At 38.2% G+C, this 17047-nt stretch overlaps 1 protein-coding gene across 4 annotated transcripts in view; it reads left to right on the forward strand.

Annotated features, from left to right (window-relative positions):
* The window catches only part of rap1gapb (RAP1 GTPase activating protein b), a 439024-nt gene that overhangs the window by 239070 nt on the left and 182907 nt on the right, over window positions 1-17047 (forward strand). Inside the window, exon 1 of one of the 4 annotated variants that reach the window (XM_030134456.1) lies at window positions 12607-12743. The exons of the other annotated variants lie outside the window; for them this stretch is intronic. The gene's annotated coding sequence lies outside the window, so the exon portion shown is untranslated. Of the gene's footprint in view, window positions 1-12606; window positions 12744-17047 lie in introns of those variants that run through there. 4 annotated transcript variants of the gene reach the window in all.

A 17047-nucleotide genomic window follows, 5' to 3' on the forward strand; every position in this document is an offset into this window, starting at 1 on the left:
CATGTGTTTGCCCATAACAGAATCAGAGATCTGAATATCTCATATTATTTATTCTTCGCACTATTTATCCCACGATATTTATCTTTCATGTCATTTGCTCTACTTCTCATGTTATTTGCACTATTTAAATTCTATGTTTTACAAATATCTTAGTTTACAATACTTTTTATTTTTTAATGTAAGTAACTGTGCCTTTTACTGATATTTGTTGTCGTTTTACAGATATTTGTTGTCTGTCTGTGAATTCTTACACTGAACCTGAGAGCTCTAACTCAATTTCAATGTACTTGGTATAATAACAAAAAAGAGATTCTGATTCTGATTTGGATTTGGATTCTGATATGGGCAAACAGATGTGGGGCCACCATGGAAACTGTGGACAAACCCACATGGGACCCTTATACAGTATGCAGCCCAATTGTAACCCTTCTAGGGCCCACATGGACATGCTGGCTGGGTCTGAATGGGGCATTTATATGTACAGAGGAAGTGAGTCTCCTCCACTGAGTCCATGATATTTCCTCTTCTTTTTGTGTGTTTTTCAACAGGTGAGATCCTATATTAAGGTACAGAGTTACAGAGTTAATATAACTATAAACAAAATAGTCCAGAACAGACAAATGAGACAGTGGTTGGACATTGGGCTTAGTTGTTTATAACAGCCACCGTAGATGAGGGTAAGGCAAAGGGTATTTATTTGGTGCACTCAGAAACTTCACCACTAGATGTCACTATTACAGAATAGGTGCTTTTCTATTAATGTATTTGATGAACATTTTGAAATTTAACATTGGAAAACATTTATGGAAGCAGTCAAATTTGAAAAAGCTAATACATCTAGCATTTGACAAAAGAGTAAGCACAGAGAGGAATTGGAAGCATCCTCCGTGAATAAGCTCTGTCACTGTGAAAACTTCTCTCGTGTGATCAATTGGTTTTTTGCTGCATTTTCCAGATATTCTCACAAAGTGTGAAAACATGTTTGGTATACCAGATACTACTGACTGATGAGTAGTGTCTCATCTGTGCAAAAAGACAATGTAGTCATTTAGATGGAAAACAACAACAGACTGTTTCTGGTTCTTCTACTCTGTTTATTATAACAGAGCCTACAGCACCAGCTGCTGGCGACACAACACATCCTAGATGATTCACTCCAAACAAGTTTAGGGAAACACATAATTTGCATTTTAATTTTCTTTACAAAAAGCTGCTTAGAATTTGCTGGACCTTTTATGGAAACACAGCTACTGAACATTAATTGCTGACTTAAGAGGGGATGTTTGTGTAACCTATTTCCATAAAACATATAAACTAATAATCATGTGCATAATATTTAGTTTTTCTTTTATTTTTTTAACTTTGTAAATAATGTCCACTCCACAATACAAGACCACAGGCACAAATCTCAGTCAGAAGCAGGATGATAGCACCTTAATATACAACATGAGGTTATGCATCACCAATAAGATTTATTGTAGCAATAAATGTAACATAGGTTCCCATCTTTTAGTAAAGGCGGTTTTCTGAAGCCTTAGTGAGAATGTGATCTGCTCCATTTGATAAATATCCCAAACTTTTTGAATCCATGTATTGTATGAGGGAGGTTCTGGTTTCATTCATCTGATGGTTATAGACTTTAACCCTGTAAAGCCTGAACCATTAAATCATTGACAGTAAATTCCAGTTCTTTGAAACTGGAGCTTTTATTGGTCCTTCTGAACAACCAAAACAATTTTTTTTCAAATCTGAATTTCCATGTATGGGTTTAAATTTTGTGTCATATTTGATACATCGGGTCTCAATGCTCAAATATTATTATTGTTGAACAAACAAAAACAGAATATAACACAAACATGTCAAACAAATTGATAATTCCTTTTCAAAATTGGCAAATTCTGCCTCCTGACAATCTTGTAGTGTCACTGGAAAGGCCTCTTGGGAACGAATTCCTCCCCCCTGGTGGATTATTGGTGTATTGCATGTATGTAATTGTATACATCAGGTTTTTCAAGACAAAAAATATCACACTGATCATGTAGAGGGCTTCAAAAGTCATGTATTAAATATGATACATTTGGCGTTATAGGGTTCAGGCAGCAGTGAATAATATATTCAAGAGGTATTTATCTGCCCTTCTATCCAGACCTTCACTTAATGTTTAGTTTTAAAAAGAAGATGATCTGACATTTCATTAAAACAATTCACATTAATATTACGTTTAAAGAGTGTACAGTGATGATGAGCCTTTATTGGTCCTTTTGAGCAACCACAAATTTTTTTTTTTCAAATATCAATTTCCATGTATGGGTTTAAATTTTGTGTCATATTTGATACATCGGGTCTCAATGCTCAAATATTATTATTGTTGAACAAACAAAAACAGAATATAACACAAACATGTCGAACAAATTGATAATTCCTTTTCAAAATTGGCTAATTCTGCCTCCTGACAATCTTGTAGTGTCACTGGAAAGGCCTCTGGTGAACGAATTCCTACCCCTTGGTGGATTATCTGTGTATTGCATGTATCTAATTGTATACATCAGGTTTTTCAAGACAAAAAATATCACACTGATCATGTAGAGGGCTTCAACACTCATGTATCAAATATGATACGTTTGGCGTTATAGGGTTCAGGCAGCAGTGAATAATATATTCAAAAGATATTTATCTGCCCTTCTATCCAGACCTTCACATAATGTTTAGTTTTAAAAAGAAGATGATCTGACATTTCATTAAAACAATTCACATTAATATTACGTTTAAAGAGTGTACAGAGATGATTAAGAAATAAAATAGGTGGTTGTGTTGTTGATGACTGTGCTCCAGCCTCTCCTCCATATGTTACCCACCCCATTGACAGTCTATTGGTTTCACACTCAGTCTGGGTCCAGGTTTATCACCGCCAAATAGAAAGGGCCACACAATCGCAAGGTAATTATGAGACCCAGTAGGGTTCTTGGAAATCTGACAACACTGCTGTGTTGAAGAACTGCTTCTTTTCCTCCCTTAGAAATGATAAAGGGAATTAGGGCAAAGACCTGAACCCTCAGGCTAAATATTAATTCCTATTTCTAAAGATTTCAGTTTATTCAGCTCATTTTACCTATTTTAACCACCCTTACATATGCAATGTAGAAGAGGATTTAGATCCATGATTTTTAATACCTGAACTGATAATCATTGTGTTTTCATTACAATAGAATGAAGCATTGGTAGCAGGTCTTCTCACAGAGAGGGCCTTGTTCCAGTGTCGTGTTTCTAAAGAAGCCCTGAATGGACAAATTACTCACAGATTCAACAAAGGCCATTTTGGCTTTTTAGACGCAACAACAGATTCTCCTCTCTGCTTGGAAGATGGTGCGTTGACAAGCATTCTGCTGGTTTGGTCTTTTAGGACAGCTCCTGCTTTTTGGGATTTAATGAATACTTTAAATAGCGAGTGATGAATGAGTTAGGCTGGGAACATAAAAACAAATCTCTGCTGATTTTTGGAATACATCAGCAAATAATAGTGATGTTTTCTCTGTTGTGTTTACACCGTTCATTTCGCTCATAGTAGAAATTTAAAATCCTGTTTCCGTTTCCTTTTGTTACATGAGCTAATCTTGTATTTAATCCTGTAAAGCCTGAACCATTAAATCACTGACAGAAAATTCCAGTTCTTTGAAGCTGGAGCCTTCTGAACAACCAAAAAGACATTTTTTTCAAATATCAATTTCCATGTAGGATTTTCAATTTTGTACAAATTTGATACATCGGGTCTCAGTGCTCAAACATTATTATTTTTGAACAAACAAAAACATAATATAACCTGAACTTGTCTAACAAATTGATAATTCCTTTTCAAAACTGGCAAAGTTCCGCCTCCTTCCTCATTAATGACAGTCTTGTAGTGTCACTGGAAAGGCCTCTGGTGAACGAATTCCTCCCCCTGGTGGATTATCTGTGTATTGTGTGTATCTAATTGTATACATCAGGTTTTTCAAGACAAAAATACCACACTGGTCATGTAGCGGGCTTCAAAACTCATGTATCAAATATAATGCATTTGGTGTTATAGGGTTAATGCACTAAGTAACACATCACAACCACCCTGCAATAGTGCTAATAGGGTACAATCGAATGTAGTCAAATATATGTTACTGCAGTAAATGACTACATCACATTTATCGAGTATAAATTGTAACATATTGTTTCAACCCATTGGCATGAAACTCATTTTAGCATTTCACTCATATTTCTCTCTCCGATGGCTTTCTCCTAGTCACAGAGACACAGTCATTGCATTAAACATTAAATGCAGTATGCTATAGATCAGGGGTGTCAAACATGTGGCCCGGGGGCCAAATGCGGTCCACCAAAGGGTCCAGTTTGGCCCCTGGGATGTTTTTGCCAAGTGCAAAAATTCCACAGTCTTGAATTGTATCAAGCAAAAAAAAAAAAAAAAAATTAACTTGAATTAAGGAAAAAATCTTGAATTAAGCCAAAAAAAAAATCTTCAGTTAAGTAAAAAAAAAAAAAAATCTCGAATTAAGCAAAAAAAAAAATCTCAAATTTAGCAAAAAATCTTGAATTAAGCCCAAAACAAAAATGTTCAATTAAGTTTAAAAAAAATCTTGAATAAAGCAAAAAAAAAAAAAAAAAATTCAATTAAGTAAAAAAATTCTTGAATTAAGCCAAAAAGAAAAATCTTCAATTAAGTAAAAAAAAATCTTGAATTAAGACCAAAAAAATCTAGAATTAACAACTTAATTTTTTTCCTTTGTTTTAGTGCAAAAAATAACATTAAACTATGAAAATGTTAACATTTACAAACTATCCTGTAACACTAAAATGTGAATAACCTGAACAAATATGAACAACCTGAAATGTTTACAGAAAATTCCACACAATTTTAACAGTTTTTCTGCCTGTTCATCAGTGTTTAGTGTCTTTGTAGATCTGATCCATAATGCACATGGAGAAATGGTAAGTTGAGGGATAATATTATTAAAATTGCACTAAATTTTCTTTCGTTTTTTTATTTAAATTTCAGTTTTTTCAGGGTTTTTTTTTTTTAATTTATTTATTTTTGGATAGTTTCTAAAAGTAAGTATATTCATAATTTAATGGGGGGTTTTCTACACTAAAACAAAGACAAAAATTTGGAGTTCATTATTTATAGGTTATTATGTTATTATTTTACTGGTCCGGCCCACTGCAGATCAAATTTAGCTGAATATGGCCCCTGAACTCAAATGAGTTTGACACCCCTGCTATAGATACTGTTGCCTCATGGGTCATTTGTGGCTGACGAGTGTATTTAGGTCTGTTTATTTTGACTCTGCAGGGTCAGTTAGCTCAAGTCTTGGCTTCTAACTGCTGCTGTAACATTAGTATTTTGTTACATCATGTATTTTGGTTGGTTTATACTTGTTTAAAATAATGTGTTTGTCTCAGGCAGTACTAACCTCAGGATGCATCAGCAGGACCTTTGAAAAATACTGTCAGGAGACAGCTTGTTTTGGTTGATGTGTGCATTGGGGAAATGCACTATGACTACACTCCTACATAAAAGAATGCCACGTAACAAAGGTGTGTGTCTTTGTCAAAACTTGCCATTTGCAGCGTGTAGTTTCAGCTCGGATGTTGTTGTTATTTCATGTAGCAAGGAGGGTTTTTCAAAATAGGAGCAAAAAGACAAAGGAGGAGGATGCCATTCCTGGCACTGGGCGACTGAAATAGGTGCTTGTACTTAACTCATAAAGACCCAAACAACCACTGGCGACCATTACCATCAACTGACCTAAACTGTTGAATACCTGTCGATCAGTGGCGGCTGCTGGTCTTTAAAACACAGGAAGTTCATCTTATGGCTCCAGCATTAAACTTGTCGTATTATAGCAAAGCAATTAAAAATGAAAGGAAAGCTTAACCCTTTCATGCATTGTGGTCACTCCAGTGGACAGTTCTTCTCCAGCTGTTCTCTTGTATATTCATAGGTTTTGTTGTTTTAGTTCCATATGAGCCAACACAGTGGACACTTATGCAACATCCCATAATACACTGCAATTCATACCATTACTATAACTTTGCTGTTCTTGATAAACGTGATCTGCAGTAACAGTTTTGAGTGTAAATCCGTTATTTGTTAGACAAAAAGAGTTGTTTTTTGCATATTATATGAGGTAATAACTAGCATTAGAGTATATTAAAATGTGAGAAAACATCAAATTAGCAGCCTTAAAAATGTTTTTATTTCATTGTTTTCATTTTACTTTCTGATATTGGGTTTTAAATACATATTTCTTTACTTAAAAAATTAAATGCATGGACATTTTTGTAACTCCATGAAAAAAACAAAAAACAAAACTCAATTGCATTTTTTTTTATGCCTAAGGAAGTATAAAAACACTCCAGACAAAAAAAATTTTGACTAAGGTTCTCATAATCCATGCATGAAAGGGTTAATTGAGGCTGTTATGTTTCATTTATACCATAAAACCACAGCAACACACACTTGTAGGTGTATGACTGAACCCTTTTTCTCTTCAGCTGATGACCTCTCTTCCACTGATATCTGTATGGACAGTGGCGTGCATAGACTTTTTGAAGGGCAGGGCTGAAAACAAAAAAAAGGGCACTGGAGAGGGCACTAAGTTCTGCGTGTTTTTGAGGGCATTTTAGTCACGTTTATATTTACAAATGGCACATTATATAGCCTTTAAACGGACTAATTAGACAGACAATCAAGTTAGTTTGTGGTTAGGATCAGCATCCATGAGAACTGTGTAGACTCAACGTTGGACAGTGAAGAACACACAGAAACATGGATGTATGAAGGAAATAAATCCCTAGGGGGTCTGGGTGTCCTCCCCCAGAACATTTTCAATTAACTAGATGCCATTTCCTGTATTCGAGTACATTTTAACACCATATTAACACCAGATAATCCAAACTGGTTCTGGGAGATATAGTTCTGGCTCAATATAGATCAAAAAAGGGCCAAACATAAAAGTCATTGCAACAGTAATTTTTAACAGTATTTCCTGGTTTGAATAGTCGACTGGAGTTTAATGTGTTTTCTTCACCCAAGAGGGCTCTGTGATAAAGACACACAGGGAAGAATACACATTTAAAATATTTATCTGACAACTCAAAAGAAACAAACTATGATGAAGCATGGGAATAAGTGCTGCTTCATTGCTGCAGGTGGCAGGGATGAATCAAGTCTCAAGTCTTTGAGGTATAAACCAAGTCAAGTCTCAAGTCTTTGACCTCAAGTTTCAAGTCATGTCAAAAGTTTTCTAAGTTTTATGTCAAGTCTCTGTGTGAGTGACTGAAGTGCGACGGAACTTTATGCATGCATGTGTTTTTGCCATCCAAGAGGGCAGTTTATCATGTTTTAACCAGCCTTGGGAGGAGTTTACTGTGTTTTTTTTCACCCAAGAGGGCAATTTAGTGTGTTTTTCCAACCAGGAGGGCACTTAAGCACAGGTTTTGGCTCCCAAGAAGCACTTTATAGTGTTTTGGCTTCCAAGAGGGCACTTTAGCACACGTTTTGGCTCCCAAGAGACACTTTATAGTGTGTTTTGGCTCCCAAGAGGGCACTTTAGCATGCGTTTTGGCTCAGAAGAGGGAACTTTATAGTGCGTTTTGGCTCCCAAGAGGGCACTTAAGCACCTATTCTGGTTCCCAAGAGGGCACTTAAGCACACGTTTTGGCTCCCAAGAGGGCACTTTAGCATGCGTTTTGGCTCCCAAGAGGCACTTTATAGTGCATTTTGGCTCCCAAGAGGGCACTTTATAGTGCGTTTTGGCTCCCAAGAGGGAACTTCATGGTGCGTTTTGGCTCCCAAGAGGGAACTTTATGGTGCATTTTGGCTTCCAAGAGGGCACTTAAGCACCTGTTTTGGTTCCCAAGAGGGCACTTAAGCATGCGTTTTTCCTCCCAAGACGCAGTTTTGCCACCAAGAGAACAATTGCATTTTGCCAACCAGGAGGGCACTTTAGCACACGTTTTGGCTCCCAAGAGACCCTTTATAGTGTGTTTTGGCTCCCAAGAGGGCACTTTAGCATGCGTTTTGGCTCAGAAGAGGGAACTTTATAGTGCGTTTTGGCTCCCAAGAGGGAACTTCATGGTGCGTTTTGGCTCCCAAGAGGGAACTTTATGGTGCATTTTGGCTTCCAAGAGGGCACTTAAGCTCCCAAGTTTTGGTTCCCAAGAGGGCACTTAAGCATGCGTTTTTTCCTCCCAAGACGCATTTTTGCCACCCAAGAGAACAATTGCATTTTACCAACCAGGAGGGCACTTAAGCACATGTTTTGCCTCCCAAGAGAGCACTTTATAGTGCGTTTTGGCTCCCAAGAGGGAACTTTATGGTGCATTTTGGCTCCCAAGAGGGCATTATAGCACCCGTTTTGGCTCCCAAGAGGGCATTATAGCACCCGTTTTGGCTCCCAAGAAGGCACTTTAGCTCACGAGGTGGGGGCAACCCTGCACACCACTGCGAATGGAACTGAGTTCCAACTTACTCCAATGCCAGTATATTTCAGTCAAAACGGGTTCAGCCTTTCGGACCAATACCTACTCTTTCGAACAGTTCATCCAATCCAACATCCAAAGTCCAGCATCCTGGCCCACCTACTGACCCATTTACCCCCTGAGACACTGAATGTCTGTGGGACGTTTTTTTTTGGTGGGATGATTTTATGCATTTAGCCAATGACCATCATGCTTCCCTGCAGTGAAAAAAAGAGCTCAGTGTTGCCTCATAGACAACCCACTGACACTCGACGTCAATGGGGAATTCAACAGTGTAGGATACTGATACGAGGGATTAGGGAATTCATGTCAGAAAGTAAACGGTAAACAGCTGACCAGACCGACATAACCATAAAATTAAATGCATGCTTGCACAGTTTTAATGTAAATGTAATTCGTATCTATATTTTAAATTCAACAGTGCAATTCTGCCCATTCATTTCCTGAAATGTTAGAGGAAGTTCAGCTTCCCTTGCTGTCTCAAAGCAATCTCCTCTGCTGTCGATCCACTAATCCTATCAATACATGTAAATAATTGGTGTAGAATACAATTTGTCATATTTTCATGGTCCTCAGATATGACCCATTTGGATATTTGGAGGCTCCGTAGTTACCGTGGAAAGACCGTCATCTTCTACAACATTGATTCACCAGTAAAACCTGTGGAGTTTGATCATTAACAGTGGATGGAGACACTTGGTTTATGTTCAGTTAATGATATGTTTTGTTGAAAAAGTCACATTTTCTTTATTTTTCTGTCTTTCTGATATTATGACAATGATCAACTTTAATCACTTTTTTATGAACATCTACATGATAAGTGAATTAAATTTTGGAAAACACCTGATTTTCATTTAAGAAAAATGCAAAATACAGAGGATAATATTACAATAAATGCTGATAAATAGCTTAAGAAAGTTTAAATATAGAGAAAAAATTCATTTGGGAACTGCCACAAAAGCAGCAGTAGGTCTTTATGGGTTAACGTGTATTTTTACCATCATTCTCATTGCCTTGATATAAAAAACTAATAGAGAAAAGGCAAATATTTTAAAAGACTGCTGACGGGAAACAGTTGCTACCTCTGAAATGAGGTAAAAAAAAAATGTTCATAAACTTTGCTCATTTGTTCTAGGATAAATGTGAGGTTGTTCTTTAGAAGACGAGGACAGATTAAGTCAGTGAGACTGCAGTTACCCATATTTTAAAGAATGGGATCATATTGTTCTTACATTACAAGTTTCAAAATGTCAGTGTTCTTTGTTGTTGGGCTGGGTGTAAATGTTAAATTGAGTCAAGCTGCTACAGTGAAGGACTATGAGAAGTTGACAGACACAGAGAGGAATGAAACTAATGAAAAGAGGAATAGAAAAAAAAAAAAAAAAAAAAAAACACTCAACATGCCCCATATTTAATTATTCTTGTAATTGCACATCATGTGATTAACTTGACAACTCTGTTTTCCCACGTATGCACTTGGGAGAAAAAATACAAGTAATTTGTTAGTCAAACTCCTCACGACCTGGTTTGACTCTCATTTGTTCTGCTTCTGCATTGGCAAAGATTTCCTTTCATCTCCAGCTCCACCTCGCTGTCAGCTCAGAGCCTCTACACTGGCAGGGAGATGATGATTGCACTTCACCTACATGCTTCACACTCCTTCTCTGCCTGTTAGAGCTCGGCCTAATTCAGGCACCCCTGCAGGAGTAACACTATCTTCCGTCCTTAGGTGATAGATCAGCTCACCTGGGACCTCCAGGAAGCCCAACAGGTTATCCACTGCAACATGGAACCTCCTGAGCAGTGAATGAAAAGATGAAAAGCCTTTGTGTGTTTCTTTCGTTGTTGCAGACACTATTATGTGTGTGCTAAAGTTAGTTGTTGTGCTGGCTGTAACATCATACTCACAGAAGGGTGTGGATGAGTCCAGAGGCTGCCAAAAGGCTTGTCTTATATCCCCTTATGGGCTAGTTTCAGGGCCTGCAGCCTCACATATTGATTCATAATACTACCATTACGTTTGTGCAGCCTGGTACTTTTAGTGGAGCTACTACTGTAACCCTAGCAGGCAGCTAAATCTGTTGATGGAGGTAATGCCTCAGAGAAAAGATGCAGCAGGAGGAAGGATGGGCTCAGAATGAGCTTTCCTGACTCTGTTTTTGAAAGGAACATTTGGTAAGTTAATACATTACTTATTCTGCTTAGTGTTTTTTTTTTTTTTTTCTCCAGTTGCATTAGGCTTTGGGTTGCTGTCTATAAAAATGAAACAAAGTTGAGTCATAGCCTGGAAATTTCTGCAGTTTTTTATGATGCAAGGTGAATCATAGTTTCTATGTGTGGATATACGAGTGAGCTGCTCACATTTACAGTTGTTTTGCACATGGTTTGAATTTGGTTTTGGTGCAAAGGGGTAGAAACGAACAGAAATACCTCCTATGCAAATCTACTTTGTTTTGACTCTGCGTGTAATATGTATTGATGTTTTTTTTCTGTCTTCAGCTGGAGGATTTAGCTCCACACAAAAGACAAAAATGTGATTATTCAGTCAAAACTGACCTGTGTGTATTACTCTGTGGGCTGAGCAAGTGATTTTGACCTCCTTCCAGAATCTTTATATCTTTGGACATTCCCGTAGACAATGAATAAGGACGTTTTCACACAGCGTACTCGAGTCTGTATTCAAGTACGCTGGACCCCAAAGTCCGCTTAATTTTATCCATGTGAATGCAACCGTTCTGTGCCCGAGTCCAGCTGAGAAGGTAGTCTAAGAGTTCCTTTATTATCCTGGCATTTAGTACATGTATCAGGAATATGATTTAATAATAATAATAATGATAATTATAATAATAATAATAATTATAGTGGATTAGATTTCTATAGTGCTTTTCAAGGCACCCAAAGCGCTTTCCATTATTGATCCATTATTCATTCACTCTCACATTCTCCCTCTGGTGGTGGTAAACTATGTATCCAGAGCTGCCCTGGGGCAGACCGATGGAAGCGTACCAATTCGCACCAAACCCCCCCCCCCCCCCCCCCAAACATTCATACACATTCATACACCAGTGTGAGTGACACTGGAGGCAAGGTGGGTGAGGTGTTAGGGATGGGAATCGAGAACCAGTTCTTTTTGAGAACCAGATCCCAGTAGCTCAATTCCTTGGAATCGTTTGCCTGCCTGCTTAACGATTCTACTTATCGATTCCGCCTTCGTTGCGCATGTGCAATGATGTCACGCGTACGCTACATTGTTTTGATCAGAACGGAACAGTTGTGTTGCACATGGTTTGAATTTGGTTTTGGTGCAAAGGGGTGGAAATGAACAGAAATACCGCCTATGCAAATCTACTTTGTTTTGACTGTGCGTGTAATACGTATTGATGTCTTTTTTCTGTCTTCAGCTGGAGGATTTAGCTCCACACAAAAGACGAAAATGTGATTATTCAGTCAAAACTGACCTGTGTGTATTCCTCTGTGGGCTGAGCAAGTGATTTTCTCCATTATGTATGAATGTGATGCAAAATCTGCCGCATTTGAGAGCCTTTTATCTAACTGGCTGCCACTAATGTGTCAAATGGACAATGGGATGGTTGGGCTAATTTCTGTAGAGGAGGGTTTTTTGTGTTGGAACAAGCTGTCAGAGTAAAGCAGATACTAGGACAAAGACAGTTAATGTTGCCTTTAAGGTATTGTTCCCTTTTGAAAATGGAACTTTACATTTGAGTCTGTCTGGCTTCAGTGTTTTGTTTTACTGATTGAACGGACTACTGTAAAGCAGAGGCAAACACTAAGCAAAGCAACACCCACTGACAGATCAAGAGAAAAGGGGAGGTGGAGATTGATGGTGAACAAAGGGGAGACATCGTGAGCAAGAGTCGATGAGGAGAGCGCGTTTTGTGTTTGTCCTCAGAATAAAATCAGTCAGTAAAAAAAAAGATACGCATGTATATGGGAAAGGGGGAAGTGAGAGAGACAAGAGAGCGAGAAAGAGAAAGAGAGGGAGGGAGGGAAAAAAAAGGCTGGGTAGGACAGAAAGGGAGGATAGAGGGGAGGGCTGCTCTCAGCATCATCTGACAAAAGAGAGGCTGATCTCCGACAGCAGGTGTGGAGGAAAGAGAGACTGAGTCAGACACACGGAGGGAGCGAGACGTAGAGGAACAGCAAGTTGATGAAGAGACGAGACTGAGCTGCAAGTGAAGCAGCGCTGCAGATAGGTAAGCCCGGGTGGAGATGAAGGAGTGAAGGGGTGAAGGAGTGAAGGGCTGCTGCTGCTGCGAGAAGCTGCTGCTGCTGCTGCGAGAAGCTGCTGAACGATTGATGAATTGAGAAAGAAAGAGCTCAAGTAAATGAGGTGGACAGATGAAAGAGAGAGATGGACGTATGGGACAAACAGTGACAGACCAGTCCACTTCCAGCTGGCCTTCCCTCCTCTCACTCTAGACCTGAACTTTCTCCATCTGTCTTCATCTCTCTCTGCTTTTTTTCTGTCTTGTCCACCCAGGAAGTGGCTGACTGGCATCTCGAGTAAATGACTCTGCTTTCATTGTGCATTAGCTGCTGTACTTGATTAGATTAGTTGCTCTCTACTAAGTGGACCTGCAAAGCTTAGGGGTTTATGTGTACTTGTGTGTATCGTGTGTGTGTGAGTGCATGTGAGGCAGCCTGTGTGGTTGAAGAAAACATGTAGCCAAGCAAGACATTAGTCACAGAGTAAGGATGAGATCTAAATAGAAATTTTGTACACTATTTATGAGTCTTAGTGGCTGACGCTGAGAGCAAAAAAAAAAAAATTAATCTATAACGCCATTGAAGGAGAAACCCTGGAGCTGCTCCAATGGTGTCGACTGGAAAACACTCTGTGCTCCCATAGATTGCTTTGAGTACTCTTATTCAGTTGAGCTCCATTTGAGTGTTATGTCAACAATTATTATGTGTGAAATGTCGGTGCTTTGCCAACACTTGTCTTCAGGTTACTTTTATTTGAGCCACTTTGAGGCACATTAAAGCGAAAATCACAGATTTCAACACTGATAAGAATGATACACACACATACAGTAAAAGGCATAAACCGACTAGAATGTGTGTGTGCACCAGACGCCAGAAAACTAAAAGCAGTTTTGGCATAGACTTAGTTGTTCATGGCCAATAAGTTGTTTTCTGCAGCATTTTTTTTTTTTTTTAACAGCCATTTTAGTTAAAAGGCTGCAGACAAGTTGATAGATAAATAAACCAATCTCTCAAAGTCTTTGAAATGACACTGAAAAAGACGTATTACTTATATTATTACTATGAAGTATTCGCTGTTTGGCAGAAAGAGACGTTATAGATGAGATTATACAGCGGCACAGTTAAACTTATACAGTCAAAGAATCATTAACACATAGTTGGTTAAACATGAGGCAACTAAATTATCTTAAAATGGATTAAAGTGGAGATCCGTCAGATTAAGTGTCTTTAAACATTAGTTACGTCTTACATACAGTGTTATATTATGTGCCATTTGAGTCTCATTGCTTCAAAGCAGTGGATACAACTCCTCTGATGTTTTGCAGCATAGCCCAAGGTCTTCTGCAGAGACAGACGTGCCTGCTAAAGCCCATTTAGTACAGGACAAAGTTGCTTTGCCATTAATAAATAAGCTTACTTTACCATAGCAGCACTGGATCGGATGATATCTGACTGCTTGCGCTGCCTGTGGTTATGTTCTGTTTCCCAGAGAAACCAATGCATCTGTTGAGCTGGCACACATGCAACAGCGGAGGCTGTCAACTATTTAACCTAAGGGCAACATTATTTACTAGTAGCATTGTGGATTTAACCAGATTAACCCTTAGATTAAACACATAATTTCACTTATGACCTGTTTTTACATCATTTCATTTATTAGATACACCTATATTTTGCTGTGTTCCTTTTATACTCTCATATAAATGCAGCTTCAGTTTAAAATCTGACGCTTTTTTTCCACAATATTTTTATTGCTATTGAAGTTTTATCATGAAAGGTATGCAAAGTAAATAATAATATACATAAAGAACATGAATCAAAACAACACAAACACCCATTCACATCAGGTAAACTTGCACCAAATTATATCTATCTATCTATCTATCTATCTATCTATCTATCTATCTATCTATCTATCTATCTATCTATCTATCTATCTATCTATCTATCTATCTATCTATCTATCTATCTATCTATCTATCTATCTATCTATCTATCTATCTACCTACCTACCTACCTCTCTCTCTCTCTCTCTCTCTCTCTTTCTCTCTCTCTCTCTCTCTCTCTCTCTCTCTCTCTCTATGTATATATATATATATATATATATATATATATATATATATATATATATATATATATATATATAAACATACATATATTCTTATGAATGTATACATATACATACATATACATAGAAATAAAATTCAAATACAGCAGTCATAATAATAAAAAATAAAACAGTAATAATTTGGATGTCATGTCCCTATTTTCCAGATACCATAATGTTCATATAAAGTTCCCATAATTCTACACATTCCTCCAGTTTTCCTTTGGTAACATACGTCAGTCTTTCCAGTCTGATACACTCTGATAGTTCTTTTATCCATTTCTTTATAGAAGGAGCAGCCAAGGCGATAGCTCTCCTGGCATACAACAGTCCAAAGTCCAACACTTTAGTTTGTTTTGCATTATGTGTAAAATCCTCAGGGTACAGTATATTCCCAGTTTACAAAGTTTGGCGCAAAATGGAATCTGTATGTTAAATACCTCAGACATACAACTGATGACCTCCTTCCAGAACCTTTGTATCTTTGGACATTCCCACAGACAGTGAATAAAGGCGTTTTCACACAGCGTACTCGAGTCTGTATTCAAGTACGCTGGACCCAAAAGTCCACTTAATTTTATCCATGAGAATGCAACCCTTTCGTGCCCAAGTCCAGTTGAGAAGGTAGTCTAAGAGTTCCTTTATTATCCTGGCATTTTGTACATGTATCAGGAATATGACTTAATAATAATAATAATAATAATAATAATAATAATAATGAATTAGATTTCTGTAGTGCTTTTCGAGGCACCCAAAGGGATTTACATTATTGATCCATTATTCATTCACTCTCACATTGTCCCTCTGGTGGTGGTAAACTATGTATCCAGAGCTGCCCTGGGGCAAGCTGACAGAAGCGTGCCAATTTGCACCAAACGGCCCCCCCCTCCCTCCCTCCCCACCAAACATTCACATGCATTCATACACCAATGTGAGTGACACTGGAGGCAAGGTGGGTGAGGTGTTAGGGATGGGAATCAAGAACCAGATCCCAGTAGCTCGATTCCTTGGAATTTTTTTGCCTGTCTGCTTAACGATTCTGCTTATCGATTCCGCCTTTGTTGCGCATGCGCGATGACGTCACGCGTACGCTGCAGTGTTTTGGTCAGAACGTAGCCAACATGGTGTTGAACCAGAAACGGTCTAAAAAGATGACACCAGGTCCACTTGTAACACTTGGAAAGCTTCTATGTCTTCAGACGGGTGGAATCCATCAAATCTGCTCAAACATTTGTCCACAGGATGTGATTCATTTACAGGAATGTCACGTATTTGATGCACTACTTAGCAACGCTTGTGAATTTGCAGCAGAGTGAACGCCAGGCCCAGTTCTGGTTCCAGTGCGGGCAACAAACATCGTACCCCCTCAAATACAAGTTTCCGAAGGTAGGGGAAAGGAAATGAGGTGCACAACAACGGGAGCCGAGCCGAGCTGAGTCGATCTGGTTCCACGTAGAGGACATGCGGCAATAGAGGAATTAGTGAAGTGTCTTAAGTTTCACTTTCACTGCACCCCCCCATACTGTATATGGTATATTTTCTGTGCAGAGATGGAAATATAAAAGACAGTTAATGCAAACACGCCCGTTTGTACTCTTTTATTCCCTCACCCAATGAGAATCGATAAGAGAATCGATAAGGAATTGGATCGATAAGCAAAATCGATAATGGAATTGTTAAATTCTTATCAATTCCCATCCCTAGTGAAGTGCCTTGCCCAAGGACACAACGGCACATGACTCGGACAGAGCGGGATTCGGACCACAAACCCTTGAGTTATTGGACGACCCGCTCTACCTTCATACACCAGTCTTGACATATGAAGGAGTTTTTATATAAACGCTTGCAAACCATTTATATTGTAGTAACTTAAGTTGTATATTTATAGTTTGTTTTTGGGCCTTCGAACAGACATGGTTCCAGTCTGATTTTTGTATGTCATGTCTCCGTGCATAAATCTGACACTTTTAGTTTAGTATCTTATTCTGCTACACCTTATGTGTTTCTAATGTCTTACTTTCTTACTAGTGTCTATCTGCTTTACTACCTGCCCCCATAATTGTCCCACAGGGATTGGTTAATTAAATGAAATTAAATTAATGTTTTTCTTTTGTTTTTTTCCTTACTCTGATTCTTTTCAAATGGAAATAATTCTGGTATTTGTTAGGCTAGATCAACTTTACT

This window comes from Sphaeramia orbicularis, chromosome 5 (assembly GCF_902148855.1).
Source record: "Sphaeramia orbicularis chromosome 5, fSphaOr1.1, whole genome shotgun sequence".
In the NCBI taxonomy this organism is placed as follows: domain Eukaryota; kingdom Metazoa; phylum Chordata; class Actinopteri; order Kurtiformes; family Apogonidae; genus Sphaeramia; species Sphaeramia orbicularis.